Here is a 20,302-nt window from a genome sequence, read left to right on the forward strand (position 1 = left end):
TCAATACGCCTAAAATTTATGCAGCCATAGTTGCACCACCCATAGACCTGGTGTATCTGTAGGCATGTAAATGCTGAAAATGCATGTCTGACTTACAGTACTGTAAACTATGTGCATGAGTAGAAGACACACCCATGTCCCACCCAGGCACCTTCCACTTTTACACCCCCTTGCATTTTGGCCTGGCCTTATAGAATAGCGCTTAGCCCACTTATGCATGCCGGTGCTATTTTTCCCAGCAGTATCCGGGTCATTGGCGGTGCTCAGAAATTATGCAGGTCTGGCTGATATCCAGCGCTGTACCCACATAGTCACACTTGCTTGGCTATCTATATAAGCATCAGCACTAAAAAAACATTGATGCCTACATAACTCTCAGCTCCGCTCAGTCAGAATCTGCCCCTGGACCGCCTGGCATAAATGCCATGGCAGTCAAAAAAGAATATTCAGTGGCACTGTCTGGTTAAATGCCACCAAATATCCCCTCTTGACCCTCTCAGCTTAATTGAACCAGGCAGGAGTCTGTTTTACTCAGTCAAATCAGTCTGAATATTGGGTCCACTATCTTTTTGCTGCGGGAGTGGTGTTATAGGGGTGGAAGCAAGGCAACGGCCCTGGGCTTCCATTCCATAGGAAGCTAAAGGAGATACAGCAGATTGACAGGCCTTGGGGTCCTCTCCCAAATTTCTACCCTGGGCCTCAGCATGTCTAACACCAACCTCGCTTGACTGGAATTTTCCAAACAGAAACGAACGCATCTCAGATCTGGTTTCTATTTTCAAAACAATTTGCTTCATGTCGGGTCTTTGGCAAGACTCCTGAAGAAACATCACAGAGATGTGGCTGCTAAAATTAAAAAAAAAAAAACCCAGAAAAATTATCAATTCACTTGAATAAAAGACTGCTATTTATCTATTTCTCCATTGGATTCAACCCAAATAGCCTTTACACAGGAGGAGTTATGCTTTCATCTGTCTAAGCTCTCACAAAGTTTTGCTGTACCATGGGAAAAAGTCTGTGGCATGATATATTGTGTTAATACAACTCCCCAGTCTTATCTCATCTCTAGTTGCTATCAGCCTCAGCCTTGTCTTAGATTATTTGATAGAAGATAAAAGATGAAATTACTTTGCCCTTATCTTTCAGGTCAGTAGTTGCTGCTGTTGGGTCAGTTCCACAATAACAATAATCTCAGATGGATCGTTTCTGGGTTCAGAGTAAGGTTTCCTGTGGAACTTCATCTAATGTTTACATTTTGATTTGTATCATCTTTTCTCGAAAGAACCTCATTTATGGTTCAGTTGTGTTAGAGTATGTTCAAAGTTTAAAACAGCACGGTCCCTTCCCCGTTCATGTTACCCTGTAGGTCGTGAATTGTAAGGATCTTGGGGGTTTCTGGTTAGCATTAACTCAGTCCTTTTCACCTCCGAGATTAATACAGGACAATTCTAACGGACAATAATTATTGTAAAGAATTTTTAACAAAAGGGAATTAACCTAGAATATAATCTATAGTGGGAAGATCTGAAGATGAGGTGCTGAGGATGCCCTCAGGGGTTTTATGGCCAAATTAAGCCCTGCTTCCCTTCCTCAATAACTCAACCAATTCAACCTCAGGGGCCCTTTTACTAAGCCGCGTAAGCGTCTACACGCGCCCAATGCAGGCCAAAATGGAGTTACCGCCCGACTACCGTGTGGCTCTTGCGGCAATTTCATTTTTGGCGCGTGTCTGATACGTGTGTCTGAAAACTATTTTTTATTTTTGGGCACGCATAATGGACGCGTGCCAGGTGGCATTTGATGCGCATAGGTCCATTACTACCTGGATTATATACCGCTAGGTCAATGGCTGGCGGTAAGGTCTCAGACCCAAAATGGACGCACGGCAATTTTGAATTTTGTTGCACGTCCATTTTTGGTAAAAAAAATAAAAAGGCCTTTTTTTTTTACAGGCATGCTAAAAAATGGATCAGCGCGCGCCCAAAACCCACGCCTACGCTACCACAAGCCATTTTTCAGCGCACTTTAGTAAAAGGACCCCTCAGTTCTTAGTCCTTGGGTCCTGTACATGTGCAGCTTGGATCCCCACCAAAAGGTGTCAGTGTTGTGTCATAACTTGAATTTCCCACCTCTCTTCCCAGGAAGCAGATACCAGGCCTGGAATACAATCTGTAGAGGTTAATTTATTGAAAAGGTGCCTAGTTCATGTTAGTTATTCCTTTCCCTATAAATCCAAGCACCTTTTCCCATTGCCTCATCTCCCTGTTTGGCCACCTTGAGATCATCAGATCTGATCGCCTCATCTCCCATTTTGTACACAGAACTTCACACCTATTGCTCTGTTCAGATTTTGCCCCCAATACAAGACCCTACGTTTTAGTTTTAAATCTCAATTACCAAATTCTAGATCATTCCTCAGGCTTCAGTATGACTCCACCATTTTTCATATGCCCTAATGTTACTGAAGTTTCAGAAGAAAAAGAATTTAAATGAAGGGATTGTTAGAATGTGACTCTTCGGGATTTGATTGACGAGTCCTTACTGTTGAACGTGAGTCATACAGTATTCGTGCTGCCAACTCTTTTTCTGTTCAGTAACATTTTAATTCTTGAAAATTCCTTAAAGATGAAACACGATTCATTTCTGAATGTGGGGGGGGGGGGGGGGGGGAGGAGGGATTATCCCAGTTGCAGGGTGATCAATAGATTCATATCCCAGACCCCCACAGAAGATATTTAGTTCACAGCCCTCTCTCCTCTTTGCTCAGCGCATGCACAGTTTCAGGGCTGCTAAGAGGGGGGTGGGGCAAAATTCCCCAGGCCCGGCCTCCAAGGGCTGGAAATAATGGTGCACTAGGGGTGGGACGTACTGCCCACGTTGGGCTTACCGCCGCTTAGTAAAAGGGGCCCTGAATGAACATAAATGACCAGAATGGTTTGTCACTGTATTCTTCTGTCATTACATTAAACAAGTTTTCATGAGATCTCTGTCTCTATTCTGAAATTATTTGTGAAATACAGTATTTAAAATTTCTAAAACACTGGTTAATGATGTTCATGTAGGTCGTTTTCTGGGTATACTTCCTGTGGTCTCAGTGGCAGGCTGCAGGTTGCCCACCCCTGTTCTAAATGAATGTACTCCGTTCCTTTTATCTCGCTGCACCTCACGCCTGGAATAGACTTCCCGAGCTTGTATGTCTAGCCCCGTCTTTGGCCGTTTTCAAATCCAGGCTAATAGCCCATCTCTTTAACGCTGCTTTTGACTTCTAACCACTACTCACTTGTCCTGTACCCTTTTATCCCCACCTCTTTAATTCCCTTACCTCATAGTTGTTCTGTCTGTCTTATTTAGATTGTGAGCTCTTTGAGCAGGGACTGTCTTTTCATGTATGATGTACAGTGCTGCGTATGCCTTGTAGCTCTATAGAAGTGATAAGTAGTAGTAGCAGTAGTAATGTAGAAGCCTGCCCTTGCAGATCAGCAACGCGGCCGCGCAGGATTCTGTTTCTGTGAGTCTGACGTCCTGCACGTACGTGCAGGACTTCAGACTCACAGAAACAGAAGCCTGCGTGGCCGCGTTGCTGATCTGCAAGGGCAGGCTTCTACATGGAATGTTGCTAGTGAAGGAGTAGCCTAGTGGTTAGTGCAGTGGAACATGGGATATTGTTACTATTTGAGATTCTGGATTGTTGCTATTACTTGAGATTCTAGATGGAATGTTGCTACTATTGGAGATTCTGTTACTACTATTTGAGATTCTACATGGAATGTTAATGTTACTATTCCACTAGCAACATTCTATTTTTAGATTGTGAGCTCTTTGAGCAGGGACTGTCTTTTCATGTATGGTGTACAGCGCTACGTATGCCTTGTAGCGCTATAGAAGTGATAAGTAGTAGTAGTAGTAGTACTGCTGTAATTATACACATGAGACGCAGTCCCTGATCCATGAAGCTTAGACAAACATACAGGACAGAAAAGAGACTTTTGGCATTCATTTATTACAAAAATGGTTAAACTAAGGCTGTAATCAGAAGAACCAGGAGTTAAGATTTCAAAGCAGTCTCAAAAAAAATAAGTTTTTAGACTGGAATTGGATTACGCCGGAGAGGAAACACAGTGCGTGAACTCAGGAAGTCTTTTCCAAATGTAGGGCTCGGCAAGGCGAGAAGCACACAGTCAGGAGTTGGTGGTGGAGGAGAAGGGCACAGATAAGAGTGACTTGCCTGATGAGCAAAATTCCGGAGGAAAGTTTTATTCCTCACTGTCATACAAACGTACAAAGGTCATAGAACAGAGAGAATGAAGAGAAAGAAAGCAGGAAGGAAAGAATCTTAGCTATAGAGAATTAGTTTATATGGGGGGGGGGGGGGGAAGAGTACCTCCCCCCTGGAAATAGGCTGTGGCAAGGATATGAAACTCTCCTGCCATCCGGACTATTTCAGAGTCTCTTTAGCAGTGTTGCCAATTACCCGTTCCCAAAACCCGCCCAAAAAGTTCACACCCCGCCCCCACCATCATCAACCCCACCTCCGCCGTCATCAGCTCCGCCGTCACCACCCCCACCCCCACCGTCATCAGCTCCACCCCGCCGTCATCAGCTCCACCCCCACCGTCATCAACCCCGCCTCCTCTGTCATCAACCCCACCTCCTCCGTCATCAACGCCGCCCAAAATGTCATCAAACCCCGCCCAAAATGCCATTAGCTCCCCCCCCATGGCCCGAAAAGCCGCACAAAACCCCCCCAAAATAGCCCAAAAAAACGCGACCCGCAGCGGACAAAAATTTCCCACAGCGGGTCACGGAAATCCGCCCAATTGGGCGGGAAAACCGCCCACCTGGCAACCGTGCTGTTTAGGTGAGCAGTTACTTATATACCCTTCCCATCACAGAAAGCACCACCTCATGTATCAGCCAATCAGCAATCCTGCAAGTACATAGGAGTCCTGTGATAGGGCCTTAGTGTCCTTGCCACACCTCTGCTCAGTAACAAACAGTTGGGATGTCATGACAACAGGGGGGGGGGATCTTGTCAGTTTGTTTGTAACAAGACAGTTGGTTGGGATGTCATGGCAATGGTCTTTGTCAGTTTGTGGTCAGCCAGAAATTCCTGTCGCCACTATCAGTGGAAACTCACAGAAACACAAACAGAAATAAGCAGACCCAAAAGAAAAGGCCAGAAAATTCCAGAACAGGGTTTTGGGGATCCTTTTACAAAACCGCTGTAAAAAGTGGCCTGCGGTAGTCTGGACGTGTCTTCCGGGTACGCAGTGGGCCACTTTTTACTGTGGCTGGGGAAAAGGCCATTTTTTAATGGACGAGGAAATGGGCGTGCATAAAAGCTAAAACTAGCTCGCACCTGTTTACGGCCTGAGCCCTTACCATCAGCCATTGACTTAGTGGTAAGGGCTCACGCGCTACCCGTGCGGTGAAAAGAAAAAGAAAAAATTATGGATTTTATTTTGATTTTAAATGCTTCGGCTGTCACACCCTTTTCCTTATAAGGCAGCAGCTACATCACTGTGACATCACCAACTTCCATCAGCCAAAGATATTGCCACTATGGTGAGCTTCTGTTAGTCTGGTCCAACCTGGAGAAAGCCAGAATCTCTATTGGTTGAGAAATCTAATTATCCAGAAGAATTATCCAAAGAGGGGTTTCTGCATGAGCTTTTAAGAGTACATAAGTCCACCCTTGTAATCTAGTATATCCTCTTATATCTCAGCTTATGATTGACTGTATTTAAATCACTTAATGACTTTATCATAACAATACTCTGTAAGCCACATTGAGCCTGCAAAAAGGTGGGAAAATGTGGGGTACAAATGCATTAAATAATAATAATAATAATAGTAATGTGCAAATCATCTAGTGACCTGCAAAGCTCAATTTTACTAAGCTGAAATCCTGTATAACTTTTGAACACTTCACAGTAGCTCAGAACTAACAATGCGACAAAACTATTAACACCAATCAGACAGGAACATGTACGGCTGGGGAACTGTGCAGTCTAACAATTATTGTTAAAATGTTTCTGTGGGCAGCAGCCTATTTTACAACGCCTGTAAAAACATGCAGTGATGTACTGCAAAACCAGCTTTAGTCTGGCTGATAAGCACCTACTCAGATGTAACTACGAGATGCGTATAATCAGCTAAGAAGCTTGAAAAAAAAGTCTACATCATACTGCCCCATGCCGCTTACAGTGTTAGAAGTAACATTAAAGGAACGACATAATAGTTTGCTCTGGGGATTTGGTTCTGCAGATTATCTTTGAGAAACATAGTTTTTTGTTTGCTTTCTTTTGTACTGACTTACATTCCTCTACATTTGAGTAGTCGGTTCAGGGGTTCACTGCCACTGCTGATGAAAGGAAGAGATTCTGAGCCCTGAGGCACTGTGTACCTTCATATGCTGTTGCCCGCGGTCCCCCCCCCCCCAGCTGTACCTACTCCAACCTCTTTAGTAGGCAAGATCATAGACTGTAGCTCTCTTTGGGAAGGTAATGTGGTATATTTAAGGAAGGTATTAGAATACAGGGCATTGAGATTCTCATAAGGCGCTCTCTCAAATCAGTGGTGTAGCCAAGGGTGGGCCCAGGCCCACCCAGTAGCAGCACACCTATGATGTGGCTGGCAGGGATCCCCAAGCCCCACCAGCCGAAAACTCCCAACAGCTCTCCCTCCTGCATACCTTGTAAATAGCAGATCTTTGCCTGTAGTGAGCGGTGCTGATACATACTTCTCACACCGGCCCCACAGCCTTCCCTCTGATGTATTCCCACTTATGCGGAAACAGGAAGTTGCATCAGAGGGAAGGCTGTGGGGTCAACATAAGCAGTGTGTATTAGTTGCTGTTGCTGCCTGTGAAAATCTGCTATTTAAAAGGCATGCAGGGGACGGGGGGGGGGGGGGGGGGGGGGATGTTTGAGAGACCATATGGCATGCAGGTGAGACCATCTTGGGCCTGGGCACACCCAAAATTGGGTGTCTGGCTATGCCCCTGTCTCAAATAAACCCAATTTGAAAGAAGCTCACCTAACTTGTACTGGTAGGTGTACTTTTATCTATATTGCGCCTCATTTGTGAAATTGACTGCCATTGGCAGCTTGTGTTTGGTTATATGATTTTTTTTTTCAAAAATGATGAAAACAAACCCACTTCAAAAGGCTCTTAACTTGAATCTCATGGTTTTGGGGGAACTGTCTGGTGTCTTTTTCTTTATTTTTATTCCTACATTGTATGCTTTTTACAATTTATTTGTAACATCATTGTAGTTTGTACTTCAACACGTGAATTTTGATGAATTGGTGAGTGTTACATGAAAATGAAAGTAAGGGGGGAAGTTATCAACAGTGGCTACCATTAAGATTTGTTAAGATAACAAGAGTTAGTGGTAAGATAACGTATTTTAATGGTAGCCCACATTGATAACTTCCCCCCTTAGTGTGAAGAGTTTCAGTCTCAGGTGACCAGAGATAATATTGTGATGTCATAATACCTCATTCCACCAATGTCTAAGAGCCAGCCTCATCAGTGATGTCACAATGGCTTGATTGTCCTACACTTGGCTCACTTTCCCCCTTAGTGTGAAGAGTTTCAGTCTCAGGTGACCAGAGATAATATTGTGATGTCATAATACCTCATTCCACCAATGTCTAAGAGCCAGCCTCATCAGTGATGTCACAATGGCTTGATTGTCCTACACTTGGCTCACTTTCCCCCTTAGTGTGAAGAGTTTCAGGTGACCAGAGATGATATTGTAATGTCATAATACCTCATTCCACCAATGTCTAAGAGTCATCCCCATCAGTGATGTCACAATGGCTTGATTGTCCTAGACTTGGCTCACTTTTATGATATATAGCAGTGATTTTGATTTCTAGAGACACTTCTTTTTTCTTTGGTTAAGAGGGAAAATTAACAACATGAGCTATTGTTAAGATGTGTTATTTTACTGCAGTGGTGTACCAAGGGGGGGGCGGTGGGGGCGGTCCGCCCCGGGTGCACGCCGCTGGGGGGGGTGCCGCGGCGTGCGCCTGTTGCCCTGTTTCAGTCCGATTTTGCAATTTGCACGTGTTCACTGCTCCCTCCGAGTCTGCCCTGGAACAGGTTACTTCCTGTTCCAGGGCAGACTCAGAGGGAACAGTGAACACATGCGAATTGTGAAATCGGACTGAAACAGGGCAACAGGCGCGCGCTGCGGCACCCCCCCCCCAGCGGCGTGCACCCGGGGGGGGGGGGAAGAGGTGTCATTTCGCCGGGGAGGGGGCGCGCTGCACCCGGGGGGTGGGCGCATCAGCGATCCGCCCCGGGTGTCAGCTACGGTCGGAACACCACTGTTTTACTGTTAACCCTAGTTATTAGTAACTTGGTCTCATTGCATAAAATGGGACCTGTGCTAAAATATTTATTTATTATTTATTTGTAACATTTGTACTTCGCACTATCCCACTCATTAGCAGGCTCAATGCGGCTTACATAGTGAAACGGGTTAACAAAATGATATAGAAAGGTTCAATATGGCTTAAAACAGGATAACAAATTGACATGTAGTTTATTATAGGAAAAATGTAGGAGAGGGGTAAGAAGAAGGGTATAATAGATTGTGTGGAGGTGGGTAAAAAAGGAGTATGTTAAAGGAATAACAGGGGAGTACATTCATGAAAATAACAATCATGTTTGATAACTAGTCCCCTAAGTCTTGTAAGAAGAAGGGAGCAAGCAGTGGGGGGAGGGGGGGAGGGAGGACCGAGGTAACTTGGAAGGGTACCTTGGGAGGAAGCTGAGGAGAAGCCCAGGAGAGGGGGGCTTTTACACAACTTTAAGTTGTGGGATCAATTGGCGAGGGATGGGAACAGCTTAAAGCGTTCGGTTCATCGTAGTAAGCTGCTTTCCCTAGAGTACAGAGGTAACCGTATAATCTGCAGACTGCCAAACAGTTCTGGATTATTGGTACTGTTGTGCTTCCTTGAATTCATACGGATAGCAACAGGAAGGTTCCTGAGTTTTTGGAAATTGAGTGGTACAGGGGTGGGATGGAGGGGATGGGAAGGGGAGGGGTGGGGTGGGGGGGGGGGGGGGGTATGGACAGTTTACAAGCTGTATGGTTCATGCATAGTATCTTATTGTTTGTGAGCTGGCAATATTGTGTATGTTGTGTGTTGTGTTGCTTAACTTTGAGTTATCAATAAAATTACTTTAAACCAAAAAAAAAAAAAAAGCGTTCAGTTCATGCTGCTGAAAGTGTACAATAAAACAAATATGTTATGTTATGCTTTTATACAGCCTTCCTTAAACCAAAGTTCAACCTAAGGTAGCTTACAGGATAATGAAATGCACAAATAATAATAATATTAATAATTAAATCAATATGCTATTTAGCCTCTCAATGCCTTTCTTGCAGATATTTTACCTTCCAAGTACAATCAGTAAAAGCACTCCTTGCACATACTTGGCCACTCACGTGAACTCACTAAAGATTGACTCTGCAGTGTCCTTTGCCAGCATAGACATTTTCTGTAAAATAAAACATCTGCCTCCCGGGATTCCAGCAGTTCCTGACCTGGAACTAAAATAAAATGGATCTGACAGCTGAGCAGTCCATGTAACTTTTCTTTTTCACACATACATAAATTATACTTATTGACCAGTAGCTGAATTTATTTGACCTCTGCTGTTTTCTTCTCGTGGTATAAAAAAGATACCTGGGCTGACTCAGAGGAATGTACTGAGCTTTGTCCCGTGAAGACGTCCTCCGTGCCATAAATTTTTGCAGTTTCATAGATTAGCAGCCATGGCTTTATTACATCCTGTAAAAGGGAAAGGCATGTTGCCAGGTGTATAGTAATGTAGCCCTCAGAAGAAGATTCCTTGGCAGTTCTGCTGCACATAGTTATCAGATGACTCCAGATCTTCAGCAAAAGACCAAACCAACCTGGATTTATCTCATTGTGGTTTATCTTCTTATAAGAAAAGCTGGATCACACATCCATAGATTCAGTGGAGGTGCAATCAGAACTTGACCTGATAACCTTTTAAAGAGTGTGTGGCTCACCTTTTCACTGCTGCCTTTGGCTCCTAGCTGCTACTCATTTGCCCTCCTTCTCTCCTATTCCTCTTTACCCTGTAATTTAATTTTTCTTACATTTGTACCCTGTGCTTTCCCACTCATGGCAGGCTCAATGCGGCTTACATGGGGCAATGGAGGGTTAAGTGACTTGCCCAGAGTCACAAGGAGCTGCCTGTGCCTGAAGTGGGAATTGAACTCACTTCCTCAGGACCAAAGTCCACCACCCTAACCACTAGGCCACTCCCTTGCCTGTAATGTCTTGTCTGTCTGTTTTACTAGATTGTAAGCTCTTTGAGCAGGGACTGTCTCTCTATGTCAAATGTTCAGTGCTGCGTGCGTCTGGTAGCGCTATATAAATGCTATTAGTAGTAGTAGTAGTACTAGTTGATAGAGCTTGAATGGTTAGGCAGCATGACAGCATCTTTATCTAAAACACAGTGGACCAGTGGCTCAGTGGAAGTGCTGCAGCTGTGCATTCCATGAAGAGGGTTCCTGGTCCCTCTGTATCCCAATCTGGCAGAGGCTAGGGACACTGCAGAGGCAGCGTTTGCAGCCTCAGGGGCAATAGATTCATGGTCATTAAGGACAACTGTTGGCTGGGCTTAGAACCCATGACATAGGGTTCGAGAACAGGGTTGGGCAACCACGGTCCTAAAGAGACACAAACCGGTCAGGTTTTAAAGATTTCCACAATGAAAATACATGAGATCGATTTGCATACAATGGAAGCAGTACATGCAAATCGCTCTCATGCATATTCATTGTAGAAATCTTGGAAACCTGTCTGGAGTGTGGCGTTTGAGGATTGTGGTTGCTCACGCCCATTCTAGAAGAAATTCTGGTGCATAACTTCCTTCCTCAGCACTACTAAACTAGGAATGGGAAGAGAAGACATCTTATCAAAAGCTCCAGATAGCTGCAAATCAAGGCTCACAGTACCTGACCCCAGTCCTGGTATAGACTGAGTAGAAGTAAAAGAATAAAAGAACTTTCTATAAGTGGGCATGACTTGATGCTGTTGTAGAATCGGCTTTTACCATGTGGCATCTGGGTACACAGAGTGCATTATAGAATCCTAGCGTAACCCAGTATTGGCATGATTTACATTTACACAACCACAGTTATGACAGCCATAGATCTGGTATAACTGTGGGTGCGTCAATGAGGCAGGGACACACATAACTTTCAGCAGTGTTTTCCGAGTCTGGTCCTGGAGTACCCCTTGCCAGTCAGGTTTTCAGGATATCCACAATGAATATGCATGGAAGAGATTTGCATATATTGGAAGCAGTGTATGCAAATCAAGTGTATGCATATTCATTGTGGATATCGTGAAAACCTGACTGCAAGGAGTACTCCAGTACCGGACTTGAGAAACACTGACTTAGAGTATTCTGTAAGTTACTTTGTCAGGGGAAGCCCTGCCCGTTCTCTGCCCTGTAACAGAATAGGGGTTAAGCGCATACATTCTAGTGTTCTATACATTTACGGTAATGCAACTATAGAATTGCCCTTCACAGGTTTAAATAATATAAATATGCTAATTAAAAAGAAAAATGGGTGGTATAGATCCTGCAAACCATTTACACAAAAAAGTCAAGGAGATGGTATATTTAACATGTGGGACATAAGAACAGCCATACTGGATCCGATCAATGGTCCATCTAGCCCAGTCTCCTGTTTCTAACAGTGGCCAGTCTGGCAGAAACCCAGACTGCAAGGGAGGGGCGTTTTCGATATGATACCTAAATTTGACTTTGGACGTTTTGTGGAAAACATCCAAAAATCCAGTAGCGAACATGACCATTTTCAAAACAGAAAAATGTCTGTTTCTTTCTTTCCTTCGTAAATTGCCATTTGCTAATTGCCATCTATTGCGCTCAGTGCGTCAATCTTTTTAGACCATTTTCGAAAAAAAAAAGAAAAATAAGCCCAAGTGAAAAACACACAAAATCAAGCCATTAGGGAGTAGAAAGAGCCAGCATTCTTAGTAGACTGGCCACACAGACATCCCAGCAGAGCAGTGGGGCATCCTAGGGGGCTTCAGTGGATGTCACATAAAAGATCCCAGGCACACATCTCACCATTACCCTCCCCCCCCCCACCAAAACCCTCCAAACACCTACTATACCCAATTGTACATCACTACAATAGCCCTTATGCCTGCAGGTGCCACCTATATGTGGGTAGAGTGGGTTTTTGGTGGGTTTTGGAGGGCTCACACTTTCCGCCACAAGTGTTACAGTTAGAGTGGGATATGAGCCTCGGTCCCACGTTGTGCCACTTTTTGGATGTTTTTCTATTTTGAGAACGAGCCCCTTAGCCAACACTTCATACTTCTGACTCATTACAGCTACATTCCATGATCAATGTTGACATGACTGATGCAGTGTGATGTATCCTTACTGGCTGCAAACACACTGGTGCTTTAATGTCCATTACAAGCACACCTAAAAGAAAGAACCTCAAATCCTTTTCATGGGAATATCCTGAAAACCAGAGTGGTTAGGGGCTCCTCCAGAACCAGAATGTGGACCACTACATTCCAGGCTCAAATCACCCAGATCTGTCTTTATTTTTTTTTTTAATTACACTTGTATATTGAATGATTTGTTATTTTTTTAAAATTGTAAACCACTTTAAAAATTGATGTATTAAGTGATACGTCAAATTTAATAAATCAATTCAAATCAGACTTGTCTTCTATTCTGAAGGATCTGAGAACACTTGAATGAAAGTTATGAACATCACTGACTCACAGTCCTCATTCCGACTGCCATTGCTGGACATTGGACCCAGTAGAGGTCCAGAGGGAGGAGAAGCAGCCCTGGTACTGGGTACCCCCTTAAAGGGTTCCGGATCCACTGCACTAACGATGCCTTCCATAAACGGAAGGGACTATGATGGGTTATTGTTTCTAAATAGCAGTCCTAAAACTAGATGCAATGTAATTAAGATAACGTATTCGTGGTGGAACAGAATATGTCAATACACTTCTGTTCCTGACATATTAAATATACATAGTGAGGTTTAGCAATTACACTTAATTACAATGAAACTCAAAATATAATTGCTTTGCTAGCCTGAAGCTAGCCGAGGCAGTCGGTTTGGAGGGAAGGCAATCTCCTGTCCTTCCATATTTAGTGGATCATTTTTTAGAAAGTAATTGGGAAATTAATTATGAGGGGTTTTGCTTTTGCATATTTTTTTTTCTGTCCTATAAAATAATTCAGAGCTTTGGTCTTGTAAGCACTTTCTGCTTTGATATATGAAAATGTTTCTTAGTGTTGATTGATGTTCTGGGCTGTGGTCTGAAAGTGCTTGGCACAGTCAGCTGCAATCTTTCACTGCTTTTTATCAGTGCTGTGGCTGTCATCTTCTAACCTGTTCCAAAATAATTTGTCTACTACTACTAATTGGAACAGTGTTAATATGTTCGTAGCAGTGCACAGACTCATATATTTATACTGCGTCACAAGTGAGGGGCTACTTAGTTGTCCAAGTTTAGACACTCAGATGGAAGTTAGGCACCCAAACAGGGGCGTCTATTTTATAATTGAGCGCATAAGTCCTTTAGGACCAGATTCTATATAAGGCATCTAAAAAATTGGCACTGAAAAAAAACATGCTTAGCGCTATTCTATAAACCTCGCCTTAAGTTAGCCGTGGTTTATAGAATACGCATACCCCCAGTTCCTATGTAGCACACCTAGAGGGGCATAATCGAACAAAAACGTCTATCTCCATGGGCGTTTATCTTTGAGAACGGGTCCGTGAAGGGGCGGACCGAACCGTATTTTCGAAAAAAATAGACGTCCATGTTTTATTCGACAATTTCTGAGCTGGGCGTTTTTGTTTTTCAATGATAATGGAAAATGAAAGCGCCCAGCTCAAAAACGAATAAATCCAAGGCATTTGTTCGTGGGAGGGGCCAGGAGTCGTAGTGCACTGGTCCCCCTCACATGCCAGGACACCAACCGGGCACCCTAGGGGGCACTTTTACAAAAACAAAAAAAAAGGTAAAAGAGCTCCCAGGTGCATAGCACCCTTCCCTTGTGTGTTGAGCCCCCCCAAATCCCCCTCAAAACCCACCGCCCACAAGTCTACACCATTACTATAGCCCTAAGGGGTGAAGGGGGGCACCTACATGTGGGTACAGTGGGTTTGGGGGGCGGTTTGGAGGGCTCCCATTTACCAGCACAAGTGTAACAGGTGGGGGGGGATGGGCCTGGGTCCACCTGCCTGAAGTCCACTGCACCCCCTAATAACTGCTCCAGTGACCTGCATACTGCTGCCAGGGAGGTGGGTATGACATTTGAGGGTGAAAATAAACAGTTGTGAAACGGCATATTTTGTGGTGGGAGGGGGTTTGTGACCACTGGGGGAGTCAAGGGAGGTCATCCCCGATTCCCTCCAGTGGTCATCTGGTCATTTAGGGCACTTTTTGGGGCCTTATTCGTGGAAAAACAGGGTCCAGGAAAAGTGCCCTAAATTCTCGCTAAAAACGCATATTTTTCTTCCATTATCGGCGAAAGGCGCCCATCTCTGATCGCCCGATAACCACGCCCCAGTTCCGCCTTCACCACGCCTTCGACACGCCCCCATCAACTTTGTCCGCATCCGCGACGGAATGCAGTTGAAAACGTCCAAATTCGGCTTTCGATTATACCGCTTTATTCGTTTTTGTGAGATAAATGGCTATCTCCCGATTTGGGTCGCAATATAGGCGTTTTTCTTTTTCAATTATAAGCTGGCTAGTGTTCTGTGCCGAAATCCAAGCGTATTCTGTAACAACGCACGTAAGTTAATTGGCTTAGCAAGCCAATCAGCATTAACAGCACTTAACAAGCAATAATGAGCACTAATTGGCAATAATTAGCATTTTTGCATGCAATTCCCTAAGGGGTCCTTTTACAAAGCCTGTGGTAGTGTAGGCGGTTTTGGGCGCTCACAGAATTATTTTTCAGCGTGCCTGTAAAAAAAGGCCTCTTTTCCCCCCCCCCCCCCGAAAATGGACGTGCGGCAAAATCAAAAGTGCCACACGTCCATTTTGGGTCTCTGACATTACCGCCAGCCATAAACCTAAAGAATTTGGGCGGTAAGGACCTACGTGCATCCATTACGCGCGTCCAGAAATAAAAATTAGTTTTCAAATGCGTGTAGCGGACGAGTGCCTAAAATAAAATTACCACAAGAGCCGTGCGGTAGTCGGGAGGCAAATCCATTTTAGCGCACGTTGGGCGCGCATAGGCACCTACATGGCTTAGTAAAAGGGGCCCTCAGTGTATTCTGTAACACACTGCGCCTAACTTTTAATGTGTGTCATAGTCCCCCTCTCCCCGGATTCTACATAATGCGCCTAGCGTTCCACTCTGAAATCCAAGCGTATTCTGTAACAATGCGTGTAACTTAGTGTGTGTGAACAAGTGTGGCGGACCTCGCTGGATCTTTTTCTGATGCTGTTTCATTAGTAATATTTCATAGAGCAGCTTAGATTTCTGTTCAGAATCCCAGACACTCATTTTCCTCTGAAGAACAGCGTTTCTTTTAGATAGATTCGTTGAAACAAAGGCTAATAAATAAGAATAACAACAATTATTATTCATTTGTTTTTGGGGATTTCTTAACCACATTTCTGAAGAGATTCACTCAAGGCTGTGTACAGCAGGTACAGTCAGTGGCGTAGGAAGGGGGGGCGGTGGGGCGGTCCGCCCCGGGTGCACGCACTGGGGGGGGGGTGTCGGCTCGCTGGTTCCCTGCTCTTTCTGCCCCCGAACAGGTTACTTCCTGTTCCGGGGCAAAGAAAGCAGGGAAGCAGCAGAGCCGACGCAGCTCCCAGTGACGTGCACTGGGGGTGGATCGGCCTTCCCGCCTGCAGCCCGCTGAAAGGTAGGGTGCGTTTTGGGGGGGTGCGCTCCGGAGGGGGGGCGCGTTGCCCTGCACCCGGGGGGGGGGGGGTGCGCAGCGGCGACCCGTCCCAGGTGTCAGGCACCCTCGCTACGGCACTGGGTACAGTTTAACATTAAACTAAGAACTTTGATAACAGCATATCAATAGTGAAATGACCAAATAAATAAAAATATATATACAAAAGGGGCCTTTTATCGTAGTAATGTCACGCGGCAAATCGGCCCTACCAGCGGGCTACTGCAGGAGCCCAGCGGTAGTGTCAGTGTGTACCGCACGCCATCTCCGGCGCTCAAAAATTATTTTATTTTTTTAGCACCGGAGGCTTGACTGGCAGCGGCGCTGCCAGGTTACCGCCGGGTTAGCGTGAGAGTCCTTACCGCCTCTTAAATAGGAGGCGGTAAGGGCGCCCCCAGGAAATGGCTGTATGGCGAGTGCTTAACTTACCGCATGGCCATTTCCATTAAAAAAGAATCTTTTCACCCGTTGTGGTAAAAAGGGGCCTCATCAGCACAAGGCAAACCATAGGGGTCCTTTTACCCCAAATGAGGTAAACTTGAAACTAGGACGACCATGAAACAGGATCAAATATATACACATTTAACAGCACAGAAATTCAAATACTAGAGATACGTTTCTGTTTATTACGGCTCTTAATATAACTGCCCTTCAGTACCGGAATCAGAGCGGTGAACAAACTTCGGGGAAAACAGAAAGGAACTACAATTCCACAAGTACAGTGGAAAGAGTGGGGAAAGATTTTCCTAGCAAGGAGATACTAGAGTAAGATAAAGTCAGCATAATGCTAATGAAACACCTACAGTGGGGGAAATAAGTATTTGATCCCTTGCTGATTTTGTAAGTTTGCCCACTGACAAAGACATGAGCAGCCCATAATTGAAGGGTAGGTTATTGGTAACAGTGAGAGATAGCACATCACAAATTAAATCCGGAAAATCACATTGTGGAAAGTATATGAATTTATTTGCATTCTGCAGAGGGAAATAAGTATTTGATCCCCCACCAACCAGTAAGAGATCTGGCCCCTACAGACCAGGTAGATGCTCCAAATCAACTCGTTACCTGCATGACAGACAGCTGTCGGCAATGGTCACCTGTATGAAAGACACCTGTCCACAGACTCAGTGAATCAGTCAGACTCTAACCTCTACAAAATGGCCAAGAGCAAGGAGCTGTCTAAGGATGTCAGGGACAAGATCATACACCTGCACAAGGCTGGAATGGGCTACAAAACCATCAGTAAGACGCTGAGCGAGAAGGAGACAACTGTTGGTGCCATAGTAAGAAAATGGAAGAAGTACAAAATGACTGTCAATCGACAAAGATCTGTGGCTCCACGCAAAATCTCACCTCGTGGGGTATCCTTGATCATGAGGAAGGTTAGAAATCAGCCTACAACTACAAGGGGGGAACTTGTCAATGATCTCAAGGCAGCTGGGACCACTGTCACCACGAAAACCATTGGTAACACATTACGACATAACGGATTGCAATCCTGCAGTGCCCGCAAGGTCCCCCTGCTCCGGAAGGCACATGTGACGGCCCGTCTGAAGTTTGCCAGTGAACACCTGGATGATGCCGAGAGTGATTGGGAGAAGGTGCTGTGGTCAGATGAGACAAAAATTGAGCTCTTTGGCATGAACTCAACTCGCCGTGTTTGGAGGAAGAGAAATGCTGCCTATGACCCAAAGAACACCGTCCCCACTGTCAAGCATGGAGGTGGAAATGTTATGTTTTGGGGGTGTTTCTCTGCTAAGGGCACAGGACTACTTCACCGCATCAATGGGAGAATGGATGGGGCCATGTACCGTACAATTCTGAGTGACAACCTCCTTCCCTCCGCCAGGGCCTTAAAAATGGGTCGTGGCTGGGTCTTCCAGCACGACAATGACCCAAAACATACAGCCAAGGCAACAAAGGAGTGGCTCAGGAAGAAGCACATTAGGGTCATGGAGTGGCCTAGCCAGTCACCAGACCTTAATCCCATTGAAAACTTATGGAGGGAGCTGAAGCTGCGAGTTGCCAAGCGACAGCCCAGAACTCTTAATGATTTAGAGATGATCTGCAAAGAGGAGTGGACCAAAATTCCTCCTGACATGTGTGCAAACCTCATCATCAACTACAGAAGACGTCTGACCGCTGTGCTTGCCAACAAGGGTTTTGCCACCAAGTATTAGGTCTTGTTTGCCAGAGGGATTAAATACTTATTTCCCTCTGCAGAATGCAAATAAATTCATATACTTTCCACAATGTGATTTTCCGGATTTAATTTGTGATGTGCTATCTCTCACTGTTACCAATAACCTACCCTTCAATTATGGGCTGCTCATGTCTTTGTCAGTGGGCAAACTTACAAAATCAGCAAGGGATCAAATACTTATTTCCCCCACTGTAATAAGCACACATTAGAACATTCAAATAATGTCACTTATGTATCACGTTCCTGCTTATGGGGTACAAGGCAGTTTATATCTCGTGCAACATCATTCAATAAATAAATAAAACAAATGATCATAAATAAAAAAAAGTCAACACAGCATCAATAATCCTAATATCCTGAAACTTCCATAAGTTATAAACACATCACAGAGGGATCCTTTTACCAAGCGGTGGTAAAGCGGGCCTGCAGTCTCATCGCTGTGCGAGTTTGGCACACGCCGAGACCCCCTTTTGCCACTACCGGCAAAAGTAAAAAAAAAAAATGGCCATGTAGGACTAGGGAAGCACAATATAGGATCTGAGTTCACCTCATTGTACCACTGGCTATGAAGAGAAAACTTTAATTTTCTACAGCCAGGGCAAGTTGGTGAGCAAGATACAATAATCAGATCTGACAGTCATTTCTTTCAGTACCACTTGGCAGAGAAGTAATTTCACAGCTGTTGCCCATACTACAAAGCCCAATAATATTCTATTCATAGGAGATCCATTTGCACCTCTTTGCAAATGAAGGTCTGAAGCATTGTTTGCCCTCAAGAAATGGTACATAGTAACAAATAATCTATTTTGAGATCCTTTTTAAAAATGTTGCTGTCCTTGGTTAGAAAATGAATATTACTATTATTATATTTTACTTCTGTACTGCAGTGACAAAATAAGTTCTACGAGGTCTACATAAGGACATTAAGATCAGACATACCTGAGAACATAGGAGCCAACTTTTGAAAATGATTGGGGGGTGCTGAAAATTTTTTTTTTTTTTTAAAGGTGGTGCATTTCCCCTCCCGCCCCCGGTACCTTAACATCCTGTCTGCTGCAGTCTTCACCTGGGCAGTGGCAGCGCCACTCAAAGGCTGCCTGCAACCTGCACCAGGACGTCTTCCCTGAACAGTCCCGCCCCTCAGTCCCCCCTGCACTGTGCAGATATAAGGAGATGCAAATTTCAAAAACTGACATATTTCAATACTACAGGTTAACAAATACAAATAAAACAAAAAAAATGGAAAAGATGATGATACCATTTTATTGGACTAAATACATTTTTCAATTAGCTTTCAGAGGCCAAAACCTCCTTTCTCAGGTCAGGACAGTATACTGCTGTTATGGTATTCTGTTCTGACTTGAGAAAGGAGGGTTGGGTCTCCAAACATTAGTCAAAAATGTATTAAATTAGTCCAATAAAGATATTACCTTATTTCCATTTTCTGTATTTATTAACACAGCTACCACACCACCTTATCCTAAACTAAAATTAAATTCATTTTTTCCTACCTTTGTTGTTTGGCCATTTACTGTTTCTAATTGTGTTGGACTCAGTCTCTTGTTTCTTCTTTCCTCAATCTTAACTCTCCCCCCTTTCCATCCAGCATCTACCCCCTCTCTCTCCCCTTTCCATCCAGAGTCTGCCCCCTCTCTTCTCCCTTTCCATCCAGCGTCTATTTTCTCCATCCATGTGTAGTTTTTCTCCTCTTTTCCCTTCCCCTCATCTCAGTCAGTATGCATCGCCTTCTTCTCTCTTCCATGTCCAGCATTTTTCCTCTATCCCCTCTATCCATGTCCAGCATTTCTCCTCTCTCTCCTCCATCCATGTGCATCTCCTCCTCTGTCTTCCCTCCCCTCCATCCATGTCCAGCATTTCTCCTCTCCCCTCCATGTGCATCTACTTCCGCTGTCTTTCCTCCACTCCACATCCAGTCCAGCATTTCTCCTTTCTCCCCTGCCCTCCATCCATGTGCATCTCCTTCCTGTCTTCCCTCTCCTCCATACATGTCCAGCATTTCTCCTGCCCTCCCCTCCATCTATGTACAGCAACTCTCCTCTTTCCCCTGCCTTCCCCTCTATCCATCCATGTCCATCAACTCT

The sequence above is a fragment of the Microcaecilia unicolor genome, chromosome 10, assembly GCF_901765095.1.
Source record: "Microcaecilia unicolor chromosome 10, aMicUni1.1, whole genome shotgun sequence".
Taxonomy (NCBI): domain Eukaryota; kingdom Metazoa; phylum Chordata; class Amphibia; order Gymnophiona; family Siphonopidae; genus Microcaecilia; species Microcaecilia unicolor.